Source organism: Adiantum capillus-veneris, chromosome 4 (genome assembly GCF_014529385.1).
Source record: "Adiantum capillus-veneris isolate H3 chromosome 4, ASM1452938v2, whole genome shotgun sequence".
NCBI lineage: Eukaryota > Viridiplantae > Streptophyta > Polypodiopsida > Polypodiales > Pteridaceae > Adiantum > Adiantum capillus-veneris.
Genome location: NC_140934.1, coordinates 8,399,763 through 8,426,337, shown reverse-complemented (window position 1 = coordinate 8,426,337; position 26,575 = coordinate 8,399,763). Strand labels below are relative to the sequence as shown.

The following is a 26,575-nucleotide window of genomic DNA, read 5'->3' as shown; positions in this document are numbered from 1 at the left end:
ACATGCATTCAGAGGGAGTCATAGATGAACAAGCACTAGTGCCTCTTACACCATATGCTGAGCCTAATCCGTCTATAGTAATGGTAGAAGGAGACTGATATAATTCAACTCCACCACCGATGGAAGAACCTGTGACTTATACTACACTAGAGCTTGCACCGATGTACTATGTAGCTAATCAAGGTGTTAGACCTACGATGGTAAGACCCATGATTAAGCCAAGAACTGAAAACTTTCATAACTGTGGTGCAGATGATCATTGGAAAAATGAATGCCCAGAGCTTGACAAGAACATTAAGCCAATTCAAGCTTATTGCATACAATGTTGCAAAAAGGGAGGACACTTCCCTGAAGATTGTCCAAAAAATCCTTTAAACAAAGATAAAACAGTAGTGAACGTAGTCCAAGTGATACCTAGTAGCTCATTTGAGAGTGAACCGTTTGTTCCAATCAAGGTAATCACCACAGGCCAGGCTAAGAAAAAGAAACAGAACTCCTCTTATGATTCGGAGAATACTAAAATTTCCACTCAAAAGACCAAAAGAAGCAGAAGCAAAAGGTATGAGATGAGAAAATAGAAACAAAGGGTTGAAATCGAGGAGAAAGCCAAGAAACTATTCCAAGAAAAGGTGAAAAAAACTGAAACTGAAATCAAAGAAACCACCGTGAAATCTAGAGGATCAATTTTGATAGACAAAAATTTTGAGCCAATTAATGTAACTTTGGAAGCTTACCAAGCGGGACTTAAAGTATGACAAAAAATGGAAAACAAATGCAAAAACTATCCGTCTCCACATGGAAGTAGCTAAGCTTGAAGCTTATCAAAATTTGGTAAGAATTACACAAGAGATGCTGGAAATACAAGAACACAAGCTCGAGAGTATGGCAAAACCTGAGGAGCTTGAGGTAGCAACCAGTAAAGAGAAATCCGAAGTGGTGGTAGAACCCCACCTGGAAACAGAAGAGTCAGAACTCATAATGCCTGACAGTGAAGATGCCTTAGACGAAATTCCATTCGTAGAAGAAGACTGGCCAGGACACTTATGAAAGAAAATTTAAGAAGAAGTTTGGTTAGACAATCTACCTCCTAATATGGGCATGGATGTACAATCCCTATATAGGGATTGTGGTTCTGAAGCTTTAGGAATGTCTAAATCATTGACTTTGAAAACACTACCCTCTTGCTTGGGAGATAACAAAGATGAATCCATAGTGTGTAAAACCACTCAGATAAAGAGAGTGGAACAGACCCTAATGGTAAACAACATCCATTCAATCATGTCTACACCCATTCAATGCACTCTTACTTTAGGAGAACTGTTAAAAATCAGACCATATTTATGGAATTATCTACAGAAAACTCTAGAGAAGGTGAGAATAACAGGACTAATCACAAAATTTTTGGGAAAATTAAAACACGAATTGGATAACAAAGAAATTAGATCCGTTCCAATGAACAAAGTCGAAGAATACTACGAAGGGCAAGAAGGAAACCCAACCCTTCCAGTGAGATATAATGATATAGAAACCACGGCAATATTCGATAGTACGGCAGACATAGCCATAGCCACAAAAGCAGTATGAAAATCATAGGGACAACCAGTCATTAGACAAACTCGAATGAAATTGCAATTGGTTGTTGATGGACACATCGAAAGACCCTTAGGACTCCTTGAAAAAGTGAGAGTTAATTCCAGTGGGATTGAACATTAATACACTTTTGCAATAGTGGACTTTGGAAATAAACTCAATTATAAAATCATCTTGTGAAGACCTCTCATGCGACAAGTACAACTTATCCAAGATTGGAAAAACAATTATCTGTACTTGAAGCAAGTGGGATCAATAACAAGGGTTAATCTAAAAAATCACACTTATAGAGATGTCATGAAAACACTCATACAAGGATTCGATTCAGTCTCTTTGGCTGAAACTAAGCTTCCATCTTGGTTGAACAAAGACACACCTATTTGAATTTGCGGAGCCTAAAAAAACGGGAGCGTAAAACGAGAAAAAATGTATCTTAGAAAAGGATTGCACAAATGAAGCCTATATACCTGAACCCTTTTCAGAGCATTTGTTTGAGCCATTTGACTGGACTAAAATTTTAGCAACAATGGATGTATGTGTAAATACGTCTAGGCCTACTCAATTTTGCAATGAGGGCCGCTATGACATAATTCCCATACAAATGATCTCAACCCTTCACATTAAAGACGAAATTCAACAATCCAAGGACTTGATGAAAGCTCAACAAGTTTTTTCAGACCTCTATTATGATGCAACAGATGAGTTAGAAGAACATTCAGCTACCTCAGATGATTCGGGGTCGAAAAAAGAACATGTGAGAGTTAAACTACTCATGAAAAGAGGGGAGGAAAAGTTTTTTGACTTTCCGAACCAGAAACTTAGAAGACAGAAATGATATAGAAGAAAATGGACACCAGAAACTTGAAAGCTAGATTTATGCCGCCATCAGTCTCCAGTAAAACACAATTTCTGGATGCAGATAGATGCACATGATTGTGTCAAAGACAAAATCACTGGTAGATGCCCTTTAAACGAAAAGCATGAAATGTCAAAAACATTGAGAAGAACGAGAAAGAAAACTCAAGAAAAACCTAAATACTAGGACAAGAATTCAACCATGACACGAGTTGAGCGAAGAAAAAAATATCAAGAGGTTAAGAAAGCTCTAAAGGAGATATATACAACCGAAATGGAAACCACTGAGGAGGAAGGTAAAGATGTAATGAGTGTTCCTTCCCATTACAAGAAATATACTCTCCAAAACCGAAAAATCATAGTCGAACAACATGTCAGGGAACTACGAAAACATGGCGAGTCCTATGAGGGACCTGTAAACGTAAAAAAAATTAGATCTAGTCGAACCAAGAGAAGAGTCTAAACATGCCTACATTGCAAATGACCTGACGGACAAAGAAGAAAATCTTTTGTTAGCCTTACTAAAAGAATATCTTTGCTTGGTTTTATAAAGATCTCAAGGGTGTTGATCCAGAAATCTGTCAACATACCATACCAATCAGATGATGCGAAACCAAATAGACAGAGTCCATACACTTATAATGAGACATTTTCCCTGAAGATCAAAGAAGAGATTGAAAAGCTAAAGGAGGCCGAATTCATTTATGAAATTGAACACACAGATTGGGTTTCTCCAATTGTGGTAGTACCCAAGAAAAATGAAAGTTTACGGGGGTGTGTCAAATCTCAAAAAAGTGAATGCAACTACCAATAGAGACAGCTTTCCTCTTTCAATCATTGAGCATGTTTATGAACAAGTTGGAGGAAAAGAAGCTTACAACTTTTTAGATGGCTTTTCGGGATACAATCAACTCTTGGTTGACCCCAAAGATCATCATAAAACTGCATTTGCAACTGAATGCGGTATTTTTGCTTATCGGGTTATACCTTTTGGGCTAACTAATGCTCCTGCCATTTTTCAAAGATTGATGAGTCATGCTTTTAAAGAATATCTTCGGAATTTCTTGGAAGTATATATGGATGATCTATATATACATTCATCAATTCGGATTGATCATTTTAAACACCTCAAAAAGGTATTTGAAAAATGTAGACTTTATAAGATTTGCTTAAATCCTGAAAAGTGCACATTTATGGGTAGACAAGGAAAAAATTTTGGACATATAGTATCTAAAAATGGCATAGCTACTGATATGGATAAAATTCATGTTATCGTTGATTTGTCTAGACCGACAACAGTCAAAGGGTTCAAGGTTTCATGGGTCATTGTGGATATAACAGACGATTCATTTACATGTGCGCTATAATTACAAAATCCATGTACAGCTTGATTACACTCATTGAATGGACTAATGAGTGTGAAGAATCCTTCATGAAGCTTAAGCAAGCTCTCACTTTAGCTCTAATATTGAAAGCACCAAATTGGAATAAGATATTCCGTATACATGTAGATGCTTCGAATTTTTCCATTGTGTATATACTAGCTCAACCAGGAGACCGAAAATTTGATTTTCCTATTTCTTATGCTAGTAGACAGCTGAATATGACAGAGAAAAACTACACAACCACAAAGAGGGAAGGATTAGGAATGATCTATGCCGTAAAAAAGTATAGACATTACCTATTAGCTAACAAAGTTGTGTTCTTTGTGGATCACCAAACCTTATTGTACTTGGTCAACAAGCCATGTAACATAGGAAAAATAGTGAGATAGTTCATCATTCTTTGGAATTTGATTTCACTATAGTTATGAAAAAGGACACCACTCATCAAAGAGCAAATCATTTGTCAAGGATTGTTTCAGGAGAACCACCTAAGGGAGTAGACGATGATCTACTAGATGCATATTTTTTCTCTGTGGAAATGATACCTCGATGGCCAAAAAACATGATATCATTAATGACCATAGCTCAAGTGGATTCGCAAATATCACTTCCTATTACAATCGGATTAATTGAACAATCCGCTATGTATCAATTACTAGCTGGAAGGTTGTACAAAAGAAATAGAGATAAAATATTGTTGTTGTACATTAATCCTGAGGAGAAAACCCAATACCTAAGTCAAGCACATATTACCATAGTAGGACTTCACTTTGCGGAAGACCAAACTATGCGTCGGATCTTGAGACTTGAAGTTTTTTGGCCAAATATGAGAAGTGATGCTCACTCATTTGTGAAAAATTGTCCTCAATGCCAAAAACAAGCACCCATACCTAGTGTAACATTGTTCCAAATATCACTTGTTCATAAGCAGAGTAACTATCCAGTTACTTCCTTATCAAGCCGAACATTTCCTGAGAATATGAGTAAACACCGCCAAAGAGCAATTGAAACAGAAGCAAGAGACTATGCTTTTACTGGAAACCAATTGTATCGGAGGAGTAAAGATCAATATCTGCGTCTTTGTGCAAATGAAGACGACTATATTTCCATTATAGAACAAGAACATACTGGATTAGCAGGAGGTGACTTCTCTAATGAGATCACCATAAAGCAATCTTAATGACAAGCATATGGTGGCCAACACTTTTTGCAGAAGCCAAAGAATATGTTCGAAGGTGTGATACATGTCAACAAGCAAAAATGTCAACCCGTGTAGATAGCATGCCCTTGACCAATGATGGGGCTAGAGCTTTTGCAAAATGGAGTATAGACTTTGTTGAGCCAATACAGCTACCTACTTATAGAACCCTAGCTCAATATATCATTGTAACTATGGACTATTCGACTAAGTGGGCAAAGGCTAAAGCAACTGAAAAGAATGATGCCAAAACCATAACAACATTCTTGTATGAGATTGTGTTCACAAGAGATGGACTGCCAATAGAAATTGTGAGTGATAAAGAAACTCATTTCCTCAATGAGTATCGGCTTAATGAATTTATGATGATCCATAACAAATCAGCTCCCTATTACCCACAAGCAAATGATAAGCTGAGCATACGAATAAAATTCTCAGCTCGATATTGACTAAAGTGGTTAGTTCAGGACATACAGATTGAGAAATGAATCTCCATGCTGCTTTATAGACTTATAGAGTTTCATTTAAATGCTACACCCTTTAACCTTGTTTATGGTCTTGATGTCAAACTTCCAATAGAATTTTTATTGCCGACACTAAGAGTAGCTAAGGCTTTTGAGTGAACTGGACATGAATTGTCAGAGAGACTTGAAGATTTAGAAAAGCTTGATGAGAAAAGACTAATTGTTGTACCTCACATCTATACACAAAAGCGAAAACAAAAACAGTTTTTTGATTCCCAACTAATTACAAAAATCTTCAAAAAAGAGAACTTAGTTTTAATCTATTCCCTTAAGCAACACATTCCCAAGTTTAAGAAAAAGAAAAGCACACTGTTTATTATTGAAGATGTATCTCCAAGTGAAGCAGTTAAGTTGTTCACCCTAGATGGTGAACCAATGGCTAATTGGATTAGTGGATGTCATTTAAAAAAGTACAAATTTCCACTAATCAATAAATTGCTAGAAAAGATGTATGCAACAAAGCAAAGAAATATAAAACGACAGCAGGTTATTGATGAAGCCCAAGAGGAAGCTCGGCTTCGAGTACTCAAAAGAAAAGCTACTCTCAAAAATCAACAAATACATATTCCCATCAACACTCTGGAACTAGATGAACGACTATGGGAATTACAGAAAGATGCAATGTCAACAGATGATGAATGGTTAGATGTAATGGACCTTCGCATCAAAGTATAGTTGAACAATCATAGCACAAATGCATTGGTCGATACTGAAACTCGAGTAAATGCAGTCAGTTATTCCACATACAAGACAGCCAGAAGTCAAACCTTGACTACAATAATATCGACTCTTAAAGGATGCAACAAGAACCCAACACCGACATTGGGAGTAATCAACTTAAATGTGATAGTACATGGACGTTCATGCTCTCAATTTGTATGCTTACCAGATGAACACATAAATAAAACAATGATTCTCTCATGGATGCGGATGTACAAGACAGTACCAGATTGGGATACCAATCAACTCAAGCTATTACCTAAAGGCGGACAACTCATTGTTCCAAATGCACCAAGCAAAGAGGAATGGAAAGGAGGTTACCAATAGAGCACACCACAAAGCAATCAATCTTCTCCATCGGATGTCCTTCAGTTTAGCATACTGCTCAAAGGTTTATATATGGACATCTCGATCGTCTCTTTGACTACCTTTATAGACATCCATACACATGCATATTTAATAGTAGAAAGACCTTCATATGTGGCTTAAGGACAAGCCAATCCAAATCTGGATACCCAAACATCATTTGCTATACCAAAGATGGTTCCAAAATTCAAAACACAAAGGAGATCATCTCCGAGCAAGGAACCTAACACGAAATGGATTTGGAAGAAAAAAGAGCACTTATCTTCTCCGCAAAGTGTAAAACCGAGCAAGCATTGGAGAGTTAATTCTTAGAAGACTCAACCACACCATTCTGACCAAAGCAAACCAAGATACCAATGGCGGGTAAAAGCTCGACAACAATCACTATTGATACCGACAGCTCAAAAAATCAGCATGCCAAAGTATCATGACGGTACAATCAAGCAAAGAGCACACAAGCTACAAGATTTGTTCTTTGGAAGACATCAAAAGAAAACATCGACATCAAAAACCCTTGAGTTAATCACTCAAGACCTAACTCTTGCATATCATAATGGTTTTAACTGCATTGATCTTCAAAGCATGGTAGAGCCAATCACGACTATGCATAGACATGATTGTTCAACCCATGCACAGACTCATCCCGGAGTACCTTATTTAGGAGGGGTGAAAGGAAACTAAGTAATTAAGGGCAATGTTTGAAAAAAGAAGAAAAAGTTTGATGTTAACATGTGATTTTTTTTACAAAATTACATATTAATGCCCTTACAAATCATCAACAAGAAAAATTAAATTGATAACATCTCCCCGATGAGTGTAAATAGTGTATATACTATGAGAAAATTATCAAAAGATGATATTTTTTGTTATTTTTCATCATTTTTTTTTATATATGGACTTAAAAATGAAAAAATTCAACAAAAAACAATAAAGCTGTGTTTTTCAATGGATCTTCCTAATTATTGGATTTTCACTTTGCTTTTTTAGCGCATTTTGTTATTTTCTTTTATTCTTTCAATAAACATGTCAAAAATTAATAATAAATAGAAAATGAGCTCATATGAAGAAACTCAAGGTATGCTGATGATCAGAAGGACAATGCGGACAAGCACAAAAAATTTCGATCCAATCGGCAAATAGAAGCGAAAAGCCTAAATTAGGCGGCCAAGGTCTACTTTCGCAAATTCTTGCAGAATGAGCTACTGGAATCCGATTGAGGAAATTTTTGAGTCTAACATAGATTTCACGGCATAATAGAACTACCAAAAGAATTTGGAGAAAACGGTTTGGGAAATCCGAGTATAGATATCCAAGGTAGTTTAAAATCACTTCATTTCCACCAGTCGTCCTTGGAGAAGAGAGCTTTCGAGCTTCTTCGCACACGATTTTCGGAGTCCACAATTGTCCATTTACAACGCCGTCTCACACAAAACATGAGCAATTGTCCATTTACAACGCCGTCTCACACAAAACATGAGGGATAAGTTCTATGTTTATCAATGATCAACTCTATATGGCCGATAAGCTCAAAAAAAAAAACCCCTAGAAATCGAGCAGTGCAAGAAGGAAGTCCTACGACCAAAAATTGACCATAGCGGCCTGTCAGCTCAACCAAATTGGATGAGACTTAAACTGTAGCATACCCCTACATAATAGAACACTTCTATATCACCAGATGACCATTCAACAAGTGTCGAGGGGGGTCCCAAGTAAAAAAGCTAGGTTTTTGACAGATGTCAGAATTAGATTTTGACTCCACAGACAGCTTATAGACTGAGTTTATACACAATGTACATGGATGGTTTCATGAAAATAGTCAAGGCAAGCTCTCGAAAAGCAAAAAACAGCTCGAAGGCTACAAAACATCAAATTTGACATACGAAGTCAAACTAACTCCAAACGGGCCAAAACTGAATGGGTAGCTTCATGACTATATAGCGGATAAATCCATAGCTTCAAAAGTGACTAACCAACTCCACAGGCCATGTAGTCACAAAAATCGACGATTTCAGAGTCGATAAAGTACGAACTAATGCCAATACGACAAAACTTTACCAAATTCAATTTAAAACTTGTTTTGGTTATATTGAATATGTTTAGGTCAAAACATTGTCAAGTTTAACAAAAAATTTGACTACTGTAAATAATCGCAATTTTTTTTTTTTTTTTTGCTTAAAAATGATACTTTCACTTCACCTATCACTTGTACACACCTATTGCATGCCACATTTCAAGTATGAGCCAAAATGATCAAGGAAAACTTGAAAATTGTGAAAAAACGCAAAGAAGTCTTTCCAATCCAAATTTTGAGTTATTTGTCACATGTTTTGATCCAAATCACCCCATATCTCATACACAGGGTCTACATCATGCCTAAAACTAAGTTGCACCAAAAAATGTACATTTTGATGAAAAAGTAAATAATCGCGATTATTTACTTTCTTGCCAAAATGGGAGAAAATTGCAACTTTGATCTTATGGGACGAAAGAACATGATGTCCCAAGTCCACTGACCAAGTTTGAGCAAATTTGGATCTCTAAATCTCTAAATCCCTTTATATCTATTGTTTTAGAGACCGAAAGCATAAATCTGGCACCATTTCCACCCAGTGCACTCAAATGAGCTCACACTTCACTCAAAAGTACCTAAATGCCATATGTTTCAAGCCTATGATGTCAAAAATACAAAAAGTTAGAAAAACTTCTCAACTGTAAATAATCGCGATTATTTACTTCTACTGCAAATTTTTGCTTGAACTTTATGATTATGTTTTAATGCATCTCTGCATGCTCCAAAATTGATTTGAAGCAAATTGGATTCAATCTATCAGCAATTCAGACTCAAGGACATTTCATAGCGGAATTTGCAGAATTTTCTAACTTTGGCACTGCATTCACCTAATAGGAGCAATACAAGCTGTCGAGAAGGCCAAGAAAAGGGTGTCCCAAAAAGAGAAGTTGCAAGAGCTGCCACCCTACCAACTGGACCCAAGTTAAGTAAATACGGCCAAGACAACATACTTGTCAAGAGAACAGCTCCAGGAAAATGGTAGGTTTAAGAGTGAAGGAGAACACCAAGTAGAGCTGCAGATGCTACCGAAAGAGATCTATGATGTAGCTGCTAAGCCAAACACAAAAGAAGCCAACAGAAAGCTAGGCCTCAGGGACTTCTACGCCAGGAACTATGCGGTATAGATTTCCAAAAATCCTATGAGTTATTGTCTACCATCAAAGAGGATGGGTCAGTCCAAATCACCGACCAACAAGGGCAGAAATTCGAAGTCGTAATCACAAAAGAGATTGTGGCCGAGACACTGAAGTTGTTGACTAAAGGGATGACAATGCGGACCCAAGACAGAAAGACAGTAGGCACATTCACCAAGGAGACTGTTGGTGCAACTTTTGCCGACCTTATCCAAAGGCAAGTGAAAGAACCAATACGTCTGTACCATCAGCACTTTTACTTTTTAGCAAAGAGACCGCCACGGTACACCACCCCAAATCATGCAGTTGCGACTACCTTCACCCAAGTGTTGAAGTCGACAACCAGGCAACCAATTAATCACGCGCAGTATGTGCTGACAACGCTGAAGGACACCGATAAACTCACATATCCGGGTGCCCCTGAAGTACTGACAAGAATAGCATACCATGTTATTGGCATGGTCGACAATTTGCCGCCAGCCCCAAATCAGAAAACATAGATTGTGTCTTCACAACACGTTCGTCAAAGAGAGTTTATAAGTCAAATGAAGAATCGACAGAAAGCTCTCATGAAACTCATAGCAGTGAGAGCTCAGACAATGAGGAGAGAAGGGCCAGAATTGAGGAAATGAAGAAAAAAGGTGTAGCTGCACATCAAGAAGAACCTCAGCAAAAGAAGGCGAGGTTTGAAAGAGAAAAACAAACTTATGAAAGAAACCGCCAAGCTACAAATGAGGGCCCGGGAAGATGGGTTCCAAGAGAGATAAGGGTATCTAGAACCAAAAATCCTATAAGAAAAGAAGGAGAGGACCACAGACTTTCTTGAACGCATGTATGCAGAGACAAAAGCCTTAAGTTAAAAGAAGCTCAAGAGACTGAGAGGAAAGCCGAAGAAGATGCAACAGAGCAACAAAGACAAGCGAAGGCTACGGAACAAGATGAGACAACACTACCAAGAAGAGACGTCTCTGAAGCCCACCTCACCCGCTACTAAGCAGACAAGCTATATCAAGGGACGACACAGTCGAAGAGGGGAGGAATGTTAACAGTAAACTAACTCGGATATCATTTTTCGGAACTTTCATTGTAAAAACACTTATTATTTTGATGAATCGGGAATATTGTAACTCCTACTTTCTAAATAAACATTGTAATTGATGAGCCGGGGCTACAAGCTTGTAGATTGTATAAAATTCTCTTTAATTAGAGCTCTCAGATTATTAATTTTGACCACAAAAACCTTGGTTAAGGTATAAAAACCAATTTTTGTAAGTTTTTCATAAGTTTTGGATACTAGAAACACAACATGAGCTAACAGTGCTCACTTCTCTCCTTCTCGCACTTCCTACTCCCTTCCCGGTTATCACATTGCAGTGACGTCAGTTGCGATGCAACCGCAGGTAAGAGCTCTACATGTAAGCATTTCATGGTATTTCGTAGCTTTTGACGTCGTTGACCCACGGTCTAATTTTATCATAAGTAAGAATCTAAACTTTAAAATAAAAAACCAAGTATAGACGGGATATTGAGACATCATTGCTAAGCATTTAGATGCATTTTGGATCGAAAACGACTAGGTCAAAAACTCACTGCTATTAATAATCGCGATTTTTGCACTTGACCTAAAGTGAGATTTGAGACCATAAGCATGTCTGCTCAAGTCTTATAAACATTTCCTAGAAGTTTCGTAACGCTTGGATGTCGTTTGATGCTGTAACGGATGTGATTTGTTTGTCGATGAACGATTAGCTTTTTGTGATTTCAATCATTTGAGTGTAGTTTGAGTTAAATGCGAGTTGTTTATTGTTTTCCAAGAGATTGATGACCTCTTGTAGCCTCTATGCATTAGTCGAGTCAGCTTCGTTCCATGGATTGACAATTATATTCATGGTTCTCGCTACGTTTGCAATAAGATATGAGAGGCTAGACACCCGTCCCACATCCTACGACGATCAAATTCAACATATGTGGAGAAGCATGACTCAAAATCACATGTGAAGTTTGATAGATTCAAAAGCAACAAAGAATCTAATCACCGAGCTAGAAGAGATCGTATACAAAAGTTCAAAAATGTCAATTTCTAGCTTTGGCATGGCAGAAGCCGTACTCAAATTGAGTACCGGAGAATATAAAGATACTTTCGACATAATTCACTCCCATCATATCAAAGAGTCTGATCCTGACAAAAAGCTGAAGGAACATCTTATTTCAACCACAAGCAAAATCTTCTTCAACACCACCACCATCAAAAGCCCCAAAAGCACCTCAAGTCAATGCAAAAAATGAGCAACCAAGCATAGCGAAAAAAGGTAAAGCAAAGGTAAACACTGAAGTATATCAAAATCGCAAGACTACTTTACCCTCAACAAACTTTCATCAACCTTCCCGCGAAACCTCTACATCAAGAGCCAAACCATAGGCAATGAAATGGAAACCGAAACAAAAAGTCTATCAACCAAAGTTTCCATCACAAAAAAGCATTCAAAAGAAGTCGAAGAATGTCAACAAAGTATTGGTATCCAAAGAGCACATTAAAGTTAAAAACCCAGTTTGGATACCTATGACACAAGTTGAACCTCAAGAACAAAAGGTAACAAGATGGGTAGCATCAAATGACTCAAATCACTACTCAAGGTTTCTAAGGAAGCACCAGTGTTTGGGCAAAAAAGCCTAAACTAACACTCTGGATGTACTCACCTAAAGAAAGAAGTTCTACAAGGAGCGAGCCACGCTATCAACGGAATACAAAAAAATCCAGCGAGCGAAAGAACAACAAAAGACAGACAAAAAGACCTTCCAAGTGGGCAATACAAATGTATGGATGCCGAAGTCAGACCTTAGCTAAGCTACCCAACAAACACAGGTGATACAACGAATAATTCCAGTCAAGCTACTTGAAGCACAAGGATTCTATGAAGAAAACACTCACATATGGCTACCAAAAGTTATAGCTCAATCTAAAACAACAAAGACCAATCATGCAACACAAGCTTCTATTCAAAGGCAAGCAATGATAACCAAAAGCAAACAAAAGCCAAATGCAACCAAAGCTACTACAATCTCTAGATAGATACCTCGTCATCAACTCCAAAATCAAGGTTTCTACAAAGAAAATATCCAATAATGGCTAGCCAAGCCTAGTGTCCATCAAGTTATGGAGCAAAAGGAGCAAATACAAAAGACGGTCACACACAAACCAAAGACAAGGTGGGTTCCAAAGTTGCTCGTGGAAACTCAATCACAAAGAACCCACACATCTCAACAACCACTTATCATGCAAGATAAAGCAAAGGCTACATCAATCTCTACAAGAACTGAAGGACTTGTTTCAGAAAGTAGTGACAATATACGACAAGTAAGTTAAAAGGAGCCAAAATATACCAAGCTACTCAACAAAATGGTGGCATCCAAAGACCAACACAATGGAAGAGGCCTAAATTTTCAAAACTTATGCAATTGGGTTTCTGGCCTTAAACAGGTATGTCCAAGTCGCCATTAAAAATACATGGCATAATAGTTAAAGTCGGACAGCTAAACCACTTAATGAGCAAGACGTTACTTCATGTAATATTCTCTATGGTCTAAGCGTCTTAGTTATTCTAGGTACTGCTCAAGCTGAAAGAGTTGGGCATAATTACGTTGTGTTGCTCATGTTGGTATAGGTGAGCATAAGAGTCGAAGTCGTTGTAGTATAGTGGTAAGTGAAGAAGGAAGTCCAAAACACACTCACGCACTCAGCACAATGAGGTATGAGTGGACAAGCTTCTACATAGAAAACCCTTCTTAAACCCAAATGAGAGATAGTATGTCAAAGAGAAAAGCTAACCAATGGAACTTAAAAGACCTTAGGGTTAGCTTCATTGAAGACCTCCAAAGATTAGTGTTAAAAGTCCTTTGACCTAGGCAAGCTAGGATTGTGCTTGAGGTGGGAACCTAGCCCAAGCATGAGGTTCTTGTCGTGTCTGATTACTGAGATACTCGAGATGCTTGAGGTGCTTGATGATTGAGGTGCTTGATGATTGAGGTGCTTGAGGTGATTATCATGCTTGAGATGCTAGGGTTGTACTTGAGGTGGGAACCCAGCCCAAGCTTGAGGGACTTAAGGACCGATGAGCTTGTGGTGAACTGGCCCAAGGTTGAGGGACTTGAGATGTCACAATAGTCAACACATATCCCTACAAGGAGGGAACGAGCCATGCAAGTAGGAGGGGTGGTTGCTTAACCACTCGCAAAGAACACCCCTTTCTCAAGAGGCAAGTAGAACACATGGCAAGCCCCTAGCTAGGTTACCCTCAAGAGTATCCAAAGCCTATTGATTAATCCCTAGAGAGGTTCAATGATAATTTAGTTCAATTAATTAATTGTTTTTCCATTTATCAAGTTCTCTCTCAAAGGAAAAAGGGGACACTTGTCCGAAGTCTACCCTTGTTGCTTGTTATGCTTTCGACATGTGATTGGGCAGGCTTACAAGGGTCCAATAAGCTTCTTTCATGAGCTAGAAGAGGAGGTCGACAAAAGCAAGAATGAGACTAGCTTGGGGGGCTCTCCTACGCACACTCGCACACAATCTCATTGTGTGAAGTGCAAAGTGCAAGAGCTCCATCTCCTTCTCCAAGCTAGTAGAGAAGTTGAGAACCTACACCAACACTCTTGAGTGTGGAATGCAAATCCAACCAAGAGCCATGCTTCAATGCTTAAGCTTGCCATCTTCTCCGTCTTCATTACTATGCTATTATGTATGGTAGAAGAAGAGTGATCATAAGTGAGAAACTATTTCTTTCTCCTATAAAAAGAAGAGTGATCATAAGCGAGAAACTATTTCTTTCTCCTATAAAATGTTTCTTCTTTGTCTTCCCTACCCACATTCCCTCCTAGCTCTCTCCACCTTCGAAGGTGGTTGAGACCTTGGGATTGAGGCTTGGGATAGTTAATGCTTTTTACAAAGTTTATATTATGATGGTGATACATGAAGCTTTCCATCTTCATTGCATCACCTAGGTCACAAGGAACACAAAGATTGTAATATACCGTCTCTCCTAATGGGAGAATCTATAATACAAATGTCTATTGGAGGGGGGACCGGCTCCGCATATTTCCGGTCCTCAAATGTTGTGATGTTCTCTAAACACTCTTGCAAAAGTATTGTTCATGCCAAGTTAACTAAGTACTATGTTTATGTTGCTACCATCAATTAAGTTCACCCTCTATGCTCACAAAAGTCCTCTAATTTTCCTAATTCCGCTCCTCTCAAAGTTCATAGACTATTTTAATTACAATACTTGTCAAGCCCCATCACAAGCCGCCTTGTTCTGCCACAAAAATAAATCTTATTTATTCCTTCATTTTTCCATTCTCCCAATTGGTACTCCTAGGGTAAAAGCCCAAGTAAGTGGACATGGGGGCAAAGATGAAGAACGTTAGGACTCCCCTTCGAGGACATCAAGTGTGGAGTGGTAAGATGGTTTACATGAGATGGCGTCAAGGGATTGGTTGGATGTAGAGTTCAAATCTTGCGCACTGTTGTCCTTTCCTCTTATAAGGAGTGTGGCCGCCTATGGGGAAATCATTTTTTTTTTACAGTAACGAAACGAGTTGTCGCGTTGCTTGTATGCTGCACTGGATGCGAAAACGCCTACATCGTAAGAGAGAAAATGGCCTCAACAATGAAATGCATCCTCAAACACCATTTTTAACATCTTACCTCAGATAGGAGAGATTCCCTTTGGTAGCCTTAAATTGGGCCATTTACCCTACTACGTGGTTTTGTCTTCTAGTTGATTGACGGAACCATGGCTACTACATTTTTTGAAGAAGGAATTTTTGCATCCTTACATTCCAAGAGCGAGAGCTAGATCCAGTGCCAAACCCTGGATTAATGTGTATCATTGAACCTACTTGTAAGGTAGCCTAGTACACCAAAACGGGCTTCAATAGCTATACATTCAAGAAAAGAAGCATGGAAGAAGCGTACGGTCCAGAGAAACAAGGAGAGAGAGAGAGAGAGAGAGAGAGAGAGGAAAATAAGAAGAGAATTTTAACATCGTAGGAAACTATCCCAATAGATAAAGCCCTCGCTTTGTGAAAGAAGGCTTGAACAAAGAGTGAGAGGGGTAGATGACAAGCAGGCAAAAGGTGAGGGGACACTGGTAAAGTTGTTTATTGAATGGATCGTTGGATTGGTGAAACAGGGCAGTCAAGCTGTCGATTGACTTCGATCTCATATGCAAGGGAGATGCACAATTCAAGAAAGCTTATCCGCCTCGAACTTTTTCATTATTTGCACTACCCATCACCATTAGCATACACAGCGAATGAGGTAAAAGCTTCATCGAAAGTAGAAACATTTTTGTTTGCTCTTGTAAATCTTGCATTATCTCATTCAGCAACACACAAGTTCACATGCACATGATTGGAGGATCCTAATGGTGCTACAAAGTGCGTTCACTTTCCACGGCCTGTAGTCGTAAGTTTATTCCTTCTAAAGTAACCCTCTCAACATCCTACAAACCACAACAGCCTCCGACAGCACTGATAAAAGAGAAAGAACATTTCGAATGGAAAGGGTTGCCTTCTTTCCACATCAAACAAGCTGGTTTATATACACAACCTTCACAACAATAAAGAACCCGTTTGGCGAGAGGTCATTTTGCAGAGAGGAGCGCCTCTGCCAGAATCATGAAGTATTCTTCACAATTGGTGAAGGTTCTCATGTAAATGAAAAGACCTTCTCGATCAAGGTATATAACCTCAACACTTCAAAAAAGCCACCAACAAGAACTCGCTCTTCTTTCCATTAATGAAAGACTTGAGTTTTCACAGTGCCCCAAAACCTTGCAAGAGACATTCTTCTTCATTCTTGGACAATACAATGTTGTCTTCAAAGGAAGTGTCCACAAGACTTACCTTTGCTCTAAAGAAATTTGGTCCATAAAACCTGTTGGGCATAGTAGAAGCAATTGTTAGCCAAAATGGCATCACGAGGGCATCAACAAAGGCGCATACAATCCGAAGGATGTCCTAAGTGCAATCTTTATCCACAAACTACCTTTGCTCTTAAGAAATTTTGTCCATAACCCTGTTAAGCATTGAAGAAGCAATTGTGAGCCAAAATGGCATCACGATGGCATCAACAAAGGCGCATGCAATCCGAAGGATGTAATAAACGCAATCTTATATACATCTCCAAGAGCAATCCTAATTTGATTGTAGCCATTTTTCAAATTGATTCTTGTGAAAACCTATTATATATCAGTAAATCATTGATCCTAGGTATTTGAAACATGTTCTTAATGGTGATTTTGTTAAGAGCTTTGTAGTCAATGCACATTCTTCAAGATCTTTCTTCGAAACAAGAACCACTCATGAGCAAAAAGACAAGTTATTTGGTTGAATTAGGCTCTTTCCTAAACTTTATCTAACTTGGCTTATTATTTCTTCATTCTGAGCTTTGATCACTTTGTAAGGTGACCAGTTTCGTGGTGTACTACCAATAATCAAATCAATTGTGTGATTCTCAAGTCTTTCAGGAGGTAGCTCTCCAACAAAACCCTCACAGAAACAATCTACTTGAGCTTGTAAAATCTTTTGGCATTATGATTCTAAGTCTGACAAATTTGAACCTTTATACTCTTCCAAATCTCTCAAAAAAAAAGTAAACACAAATCTCGATATCATTTCTTTAGAAATAGCCAAAGCCAATACAAGCGGGACGGAGCGCCCTTAAATTCTACATTGAGTGATTTCTCTGCCGTTACCATTTTTCAATGTCGCCTTTCTTGCACTAAAATCAACCGCGACAGTGTTCTTGTGGTATGAAGGTATCCCCAAAAATACACCTCGCAAAAGTACATCACCCCTTAAGAGGCATGATATGGAAGTCCTCGTGTCCTAAGTACATGTGACAAAGCAACCAAAGTTTGCCAATGACAAGTGTAATGGCGATGTCATCCTTGGGTACCACTGGACATCTGATTGTAATTTCATTACTTTCGGTGTACTCCCAAGTCAAACCACCAATTTTGAAGAAGTACAATTGGTTGTAGATCCTCCATAACAAAATAGAAAGGCCTCCTCCTCTCGTACTTTACACCACACTCTACAAATATCGATACTCTCATCTTCTTCTACTTCTTGCCTATCTTTTCCTTAGTAGATTATTTCTCAAATGACATGACATTATCATGTCGTAACATAAGTCAAGGAGCTTGAATGCATGGAGAAACTATCCACGCATGTTCCATAAGTTGTTGCATACTCACTTCTATTATCATCGGACCTCTTTAAGTCTTCCACAACAATACACTTCATTCTACTATAGAAAAGACATCTTAAAAGAAGCAACCAGAAAAAAATCCCAAAAACAATAATTGTAGGTCTCAAAAGGTATTCTTGCGTCCACACATGATTCTCGGTTGTGATTCACATCGGCCTCTAACTCATTTCAAGAACACTAAAGAAAATAACTTCTTAAATTTCACCTTGTCAATGCTTTTCGATAAAGAAGAGTAAACAATCGTGTGAGAACATTCCCCTTCAGAAAAGATGATGCCTTTCGTACTTTAAAGGCTTTCGAGAAGTTACCTTCAAAGAGAGCGCTATCAAACTATTGTAAAGAGAGCTTGATATGAATCTTGTAGGTCAAAAAAGTGTAGAAACATTATCATTTCCTCTCTCATCCTTGTATTGGGTGACTTGTACTTAAAGATTCTTTTTCTTGCTATAAGAGTTCCAAAGGTGTAAATATCATCATCTTGCTATTAGAACTAAAAGAGATATTCTCTTCTAGGCTACTAGAATGCTTTTCATACTTTCTGGACTGTTTACCTTATGCCTTCTTCGCTTCAATCCTCTTGTCCTCATCAAAATTTAAATCAGGATGGAAGAAGTAGAAATGCTACAATTATTCTCGAATCAAACAAGCTTGCTTAATTCCTTTTTCTCATTAAAGGTAGAAACCAAACCCGAATACTAGGTTAGATCCTTTGACTCCTTTTTCGAGAGTGCTTTTTAGATTTCATAAACTTTCTTGTCAAGAGATTCATCAAACTCTTCCTAAGAATAAGCTTATGCTTTCTTGCATTTGGCTTCACCTTGGTCTTTGCTACAAACTTCTATCATCACATAAACCTCAAGAATCAGATGACTTCAAACACTTCATATAATTCACCTCCTTCCAAGTATTTGACAAGGCGCATCACATAAGTGGACGCATCACATAAGTGTCCACTTGAAGCTGTCGCTGGTATTTTCAATTTCGAAGATCCTCTAGTAAAGGCTTTCCGTAGTCCTCACATTTCATCAAAAAGGCTTCCCCACGCTCTTCCCACATTAGATTTTTTGTCAACTCTGTATTTTCGCTAGGATTTGAGTGCTCTTTATGGTCCCGCTAACAATAGGTCGGATGTGTTTATCAAATTTTGCAATGTGCAATAATAGTGATTCATAGTGAAAGCTTAGGATGAGTGCTCAGCGTGTAAAGGTTCCTTTTACTAAATCGTCCAATTTCTTCATGAGATGTGAAAAGACTACAAAGAGGAGAGCGCAATACTATTGAGTATAGGTTCTATAAGTGATAAAGAGAGATGACCATACGCTAAGAATGAAGGTAATAATCAGGGTACTTGGATACTTGGGATATTTGGGGTTTTGGATACTTCAAGTAATTGGTGTTTTTGGGTTACTTGGGTACTTGGGTACCTAGGTTGTCAACGCTCCTAGTACTTCGTACTCTTGCAATTTGCGTTTAAGAAGAATTTTCTCTTACTCAAGCTCAACTACTCCTTGAGGGTGCACCCCTTGGCAGACAAGCACTTCTTTTCTGAGTTACCTACCATTCTTCAAAGACATAAATTAGAGAGATCAATACACCCAAGTTGTATCGGGTTGGATGAAATTCCAAACAAGAAAAGAAATTTGTGATTTGGTATGGCTTGATGAAGATGGAAGCACAACCGATGCGAAATGGACTAAGGGTGGGAGTGACTAATAAGTTCAAGACGACACAGAGATTGTTTGATAAAATATATCCGAGCATGGTTTTTTCATCTTTTCTCGAGTGAACCAATACTACCAAAGAGCTCTCATACCAGTATGATATGCAACAAATTGATGGTACATGCTCATTATGAGCTCAATGCGTACTTACGATACCTTTTCCAAAAAATGAGGGTTCTTTCTACTTCATGAGAGAAGTGAAAAGGCTATAGAGAGAAGAGAATGATACTATTAAGTGAAGGTCCCACGAGTCATATATATATATATATATATATATATATATATATATATATATATATATATATATATATATATATATATATATAGAGAGAGAGAGAGAGAGAGGGAGAGAGGACTAACACCAAATGGAACCCAAACCCCCAACCAAGGTCCCCCACCTGACTGCACAAATGTAGACAAAATGGTTCTAGATGTTGATGCACTCTTATTATAGACCCTTGGACTTACGAGACTAGCTGCTTAACTAAAAACGCTACAACCATTCTAGATTGAGGATGCAACCTAACGGTGAGACTAGGTATGAAATATGAAAACAACGATTGATTTGTTGTCTTGGGCTAGAATACGAAAACAATGGTACCAATGTATGTTGTAGTTGATATGGTGCAAAAATGCTAGAGATGTTGTTGAGAAGCTGTGGGTACTTGATGCTTGTATTGAGGGGTATTGACTTGCGCTTGAGAGATGATCGCTAGGGTCACTTCTTCATGAAATTAAAGCTATGTCGGGCAATGCCAATAGAAACCCACAATTTATTAAAATGTCACTTATTAATGAATTATACACATGCTTGACATGCACAAACACCTAGACTAGGTATTAATGAAACCCTATAGGAAACTCTATGGGAACATTCTCCAATGTCTCCACCTAGCACACACACTAGTTGTGCTCATGTGCAATCAAAGGAGAGTATGCAATAACTCTAAAGTGTTTGGGCATGCAAGTCCTGCATAGAGGCTCACAAGTGTGCCACAACACTTCCTAAATTATCTTCAATCCTTAAGATAGGAGTTAGCTAGTCCACATACATATGATTAGATGTGCACGTGAGAGATTCACTCTTGGAACCCGTACCATTGGATCGGATATTCAATAGGAGAAGAATCATATGAGCTTTGAAACTATGCAACCAGATTAGACATCCGAGCAAGCAATCAATAGAAACACGAACAAAAATTGCAACAAGCTTTCACTCAATAGAGAGAGAGAGGGGGGAGAGGGATACACGAAGCAACAAAATTTCGCTTCCGATTGCATTAACCCCAAATTATGATACCCCTTTCAAAACTTCTTTATTAATAATCATAAGAGTACAGTTTGCAACCACACAATCCACCACATTCGCCCTCTAGATACTCCTACAGAATACAAAAGGCCCCTACATTGGGTCGCAGGTGCTCCCACAAGAAAAAGCCTCCAAAAAAACACTTCAAAAGTAGCACCAAGTACCATGTAACAACTTCGCAACTCATGGGGTCGCGGGTGCTCCCACAACAAAAAGCCTCCAAAAAAACGCTTCAAAAGTAGCACCAAGTACCATGTAGCAACTTCGCAACTCACAATACAAAATCCGAGACAACCACCACGTCAACAAATTATTAAAAACATGCTACTTCCAACTGCATCTCCAATCAACACTTTAATTACCATTAACAATGCCACATGATCAGATCGATCTAATACATCCTCGAGGGGTCAACTACTAAGAAATCCCCTAGATAACAAACATTCATACCGTGTTAAAATGTCGACATGAATATAATGACCCCTCTTTTTTAGGGCCTAATACAACATGGATGAAAAAAAGCTCTCGTTAATGTATCTCTACTAACTTGCTTAAAATATTCAAAAATCAACCACCCTCTTATTAGCCTTACATGGAGTACTAACATAATAATATAATGGACCCATAGCCCGCACATCCCACCTTCTTATACTACAATTATAAATACTCAGGCTCACACAAAAAGACCGCACCATCGTCAACCATGCCTTTTGGAATACATAGTGTAATGATAAGTACAAATTCTATATAGGCGACTTTGCACGCACTACGCATTGAACAACGACACAGCACCAAACCCATATAGAGATAATCACCCTTACCTACCATAAAAGGTGAATTTCAAAACAATTATGAGCAAATACTCGGCCATAACATGGTGCAAGCTCAAAAAGACTCGTCCACACATCACCATCGACGAACCAAAACAAAAAGATTACATGACTAGGCACTTTACATAATGCATTTATAACGTCGTCAATCGAAATCAATCCCTTGCTACATCAACTTACTTCATTGCAACAAGGATAATAAAGTAACACATCTTAAATTACATTCTAGATTAGAAAAACCAAAGGAATATTTACTCTGAAGTTGAAACCTAAGTAAAGGTAATACTTTTCTCTTCAAAATAGCAATCCTAACAGAAGGTCTCTCTCTCTCTCTCTCTCTCTCTCTCTCTCTCTCTCTCTCTCTCTCTTTAATCTTAATCTGAAGATTTAGTCTTGACTCTAGGTTTCGCGCCACTAATCTGCACAGCGAGGACGTCACATCAAATTTGCTCTACAACCAAAAATGACTAAAGGCACTTCGTATAAGACTGTTAAAATTTCTGTGAAGTTTTTGTTCAAGTCATTAAATTCGATTAGTAGCAACATGGTCATCCAATACTAACGTGCTGGGTGTTTTTATTTCACTTGCTCAACGTCTAGAAAATTGTGACTTGTTTACTGCAGATCTTGCATGCCACGAAGGTGTGGCAATTGTATTATATTTCTAAGTCTCTCTAATAAACAAAAACACTTTACGTACATACACGGTCGCAAAAAATACATGCCCACCATGTTAAAACATTTTCAATTCAAAGATGTTATATAAAAGCAATGTTTTTTTGTACTTTTATGTATCATATTTATCGCCTCTATCCACCTTGGCACTTACTATAATCATCTATTCCAATCACGAGGCAAGAAATAGATAACAAAAGGGGGGGAGAAGAAGGGAAGATAGGCAAGGGTGTCAGATTATTGATTTTGCACTCTATCCCTCACCAAGGCATTAGTCCTACCCTTCCCACAGTAAACCCACAAAAATATGATAAATACTAAAGGAAAATGAAAAATTACATAAGGTGCTAAACAAAGAAGAACTATCTTCCAAGTAAGGTATAAGGTACAGACACTTTACAACAAATTTAATCGGTTATTATTTACCTACTAAAAAAAGCCCAAATTCACCTATAGAAAAACTCACACATTTAGGTACCAATATTATAAGTGCAGACATACTCATACTCACATGAGCATATAGCAATACAAGGATGAGTGTATTTGAAAGACAGAAGCCTAATTTCAGACATGACACATCTACTTTGTTTAGAACTCATGTAGCAAAACAGCACCTGATATGATGCTTCAACCTCCATGGCACACAATAGCTCGGCAATCAAGAGCGTAGTAGTTGCTATAAATGTTTCTGATCACTGCACACCAATTAGCTAGAAAGAAGAGAACAATGCACATGAAAACATACCTAAACACGAAATCCATTTTAAGACAACTATGGCGGCGGACCTTTGAGTGATGCAAGTGCTTTCTGATATTAAGGATGTTAAAACTCTGAAGCCAATATATATATATATATTGCACTTCTAACAAACAGCGTGCAATTGAGTGACAAGACCTTTAAAGGTTGGCCAACCAGATGTTGTCTAAGAAATCATTAATAGTAACAAAAATCGACTAAGGGGAAAAACATAGCAACAGGTTCTTCTGGTGGTGCTACCTATATAATATATATATATATATATATATATATATATATATATATATATATATATATATATATATATATATATATATATATATATATATATATATATATATATATATATATATATATATATATATATATATATATATATTACACTTACAAAAACAATCGAGGTGTTCTGTGACTTCACCAAAGAAGAGCTCCATCATTTGGAAAACTATATAACACTGAAGCCCTAAACGACATGGCCCTCCAAGACCCGAGGACTCCGCTGTGGTCTCCTAAGCGAGAGAAGCGAGAGACCGCCAGAAGGGGATTTTAGACATATAGGCTATGTATGCAGCTATAGGGCCACATTTGGCAAGGCTCTGGGACTGAATATTCCCAATTCCCTGGCATAGTATCGTTGGCTAACTAGAAAGCAAGGAGCAAGCGACAGCAGCGAATGTGGGGCGAGAGCTAGGCAACATCCAACACATATTAGTAGCAGGGTTGAGGACTTACCCGGCAGAGCTGGAAGAGCTTGCCATTTGCCATGATCAGAACGCTCGCCCAGCTACCTCCACCCCAAGATACAATTTTCCGCAGATCTGAGAATTGGGCCAAAAGAGCCATATCCACACACGCAAACAACACCCCGTTAACTCGTGAGACCAACAACACACAAGAAAAGAAAAGAACAAGAGGAGGCCAAGGCTCATGAGTTGCCTCCAGACCTAACATGACATCCTTGACGCGCATCCACACCTCCTTCTTGATAGGACAAAGAAGCTTCACTAGCTGAGTCCTTTACTGTGGGCGGCGGGCGCAGAGCAAGGTGTGGAGTGAGCTTTGTGGCCGCGTGCGTTGGTGGAGCAAAATTCCAGATGTCGATATGCATTCAACGATTGAGCCTTAGCCACCACGTAGTACAAAGGACCCCCCCGCCCAAAAAAAAAAAGCTATGAGGGCATTCACACGGTGGTGTTGGCAGCGTTTTGCCATCGTCAGCACCAGTTTGCCGTGTGTCCCTCAACTCTGCCGATTTCGGCACAGTTTGGAAAACTCTACCCATCTCTCTCTACTCTCTCTCATGCGGAGCACCTAGGAGTTATGCACTATAGCGAAGATTGTTGACCTCAATAAAAACGCAGCTTTTGCAGCATGTGAATGCCCTTTATATCTCACAAGGGCATGGGAGATGGGATAAAAGGCCATCAATGTACTAAGGTCGAACTCAGGTGTCCGAGTTTATTTGAGTTTACTTTTGTGCTCTGGTTTACTTTCCCCCCATTGTAAGACATTTTGCACATCAAAACTCGAGGATGACATCTACATTCCACAAACGGCAATGTGGTTAAGTCACATGGCTCTAATTCCTAAGTTGTAGGTTCGATTCTCCAAGGTGGAAGGGAGAGTCAAGACTACATTCTTTTCGAGTTTAATTTTTGTGAGATCCATGGTGCTCAATCATCCCACCGCAGATCCCATCCCCTCTCATGCTCGAGGGAGAAATAGGCGAGACCCCCCTCCCCCTCCCCCCCAATGTTAGGAAAAAATTGGGGTCCAGTGATAACCGACAAAATTGTAAATCCCAGTGAGCTTCCCTTTAAAAAAACCAGAAAATTTACACAAGTTTTAGTGTACTTACCAACGATAGCTTCAAATTTTGACCTAAAAATCGAGAGAATTTCAAGTGTGGCCTTATTTTCACCGGTTAGGGAAAATGCCCTTTCCTCCTTTTGCAAGGTTAGCGTGTCATAAGAGTTCAGTGAGCCCTATGCTAGTGGGGGAAGAAAACTTGAGGTTGAAGAGATTTTTGTGGAAAGAATCTAGGTGATTTCATTTTCTTTGATTGCATTCTTAGTCTTTGGAATCTAGATGTTGAAGAGATTTTTGTGTAAAGAATCTAGGTGATTTCATTTTCTTTGATTGCATTCTTAGTCTTTTGGAATCTAGATGTTGAAGAGATTTTTGTGGAAATAATCTAGGTAATTTCATTTTCTTTGATTGGTGAGACTTATCCTACAAACAAGGGGAGAAACTTTTTGCAAAATAGCTTAGAGGGCCACACAATGAGTTTCACAGTTTGGTCAAATTGAAGGAACTAGTATGTGACCCACGTTGCTGCGTTCAAGGAAACATGGCATGTATTCTCATAAGGCTATCTTATGTTCCAATTAGAACACTATCAATACTCTCCTTCTACATGTATACTCTATTTCTAAAAATGATGCATCACACAACCTCTTGATAGATTTAACAAACATGAATATATGTAAGATGCTGCAAAGCATTCTTTAAAACCAAGCTTGGGAGCTTCTCATAAATATTATCTTTTATGAGGAGCTAGCCTTTGTTCAACAAACTTAAGAGTGCTCTCCTTCTATTGGGGTGGGGATAGAGAGAGAGAGAGAGAGAGAGTCCTCCTTTTGGTTTATATGATTATGCAAAGCATACTTTAAACCAAGCTTGGGAGCTTCTCATAAACATTATCTTTCATGAGGTGCTAGCTTTTTTTCAACAAACAACTTAGGAGTTCTCTCCTTCTATTGGGGGAGAGAGAGAGAGAGAGAGAGAGAGAGAGAGAGAGAGCTCCTTTTGGTCTATCTTGATCTAGCAATGCTACCAAACTCGATGATAGAGATTAAATAAGTTAGCATGGTGTGAAGAGATGAATGCTAAACCTCTTTGTGAGAGAAAATTGTATTCAACCATTTACATGCTTGAGACTATTCCCTTATGCACAATCTATATTATTACCAGCCATTTGGCTTAGCTCCTTAGCTCCTGCTCCCTTACATGTGAGACCGAACATTGAGGCAATGTAAGAGAGAGTCTTTTTGTATGCACATTATATCCTTTGAAAATTTGAGAGTACGAATAGCATACCCTACTTTAGTATTCAGCTTTTGATCACATCAAATTTATTTTCTTACATTTTAGCTTGGATCACGGCCTA

General features: G+C 38.4%; 1 long non-coding RNA gene across 18 annotated transcripts in view; it reads right to left on the bottom strand.

Annotated features, from left to right (window-relative positions):
• LOC147458667 (uncharacterized) overlaps positions 1 to 24,658 on the bottom strand; it is a 96,752-nt gene extending 72,094 nt beyond the window's left edge. For 4 of the 18 annotated variants that reach the window (XR_015187787.1, XR_015187789.1, XR_015187786.1 and 1 more), the window contains exons 1-2: positions 24,351 to 24,546; positions 24,139 to 24,224 (exon numbers count right to left, since the gene is read on the bottom strand). This is a non-coding gene — a long non-coding RNA (uncharacterized LOC147458667). Of the gene's footprint in view, positions 1 to 1,774; positions 16,777 to 21,091; positions 22,394 to 22,506; positions 23,345 to 24,138; positions 24,225 to 24,350 lie in introns of those variants that run through there. The other 14 variants (XR_015187785.1, XR_015187784.1, XR_015187783.1 and 11 more) reach the window with 13 other exon arrangements.
• Between the last annotated feature and the right edge of the window lie 1,917 nt (positions 24,659 to 26,575).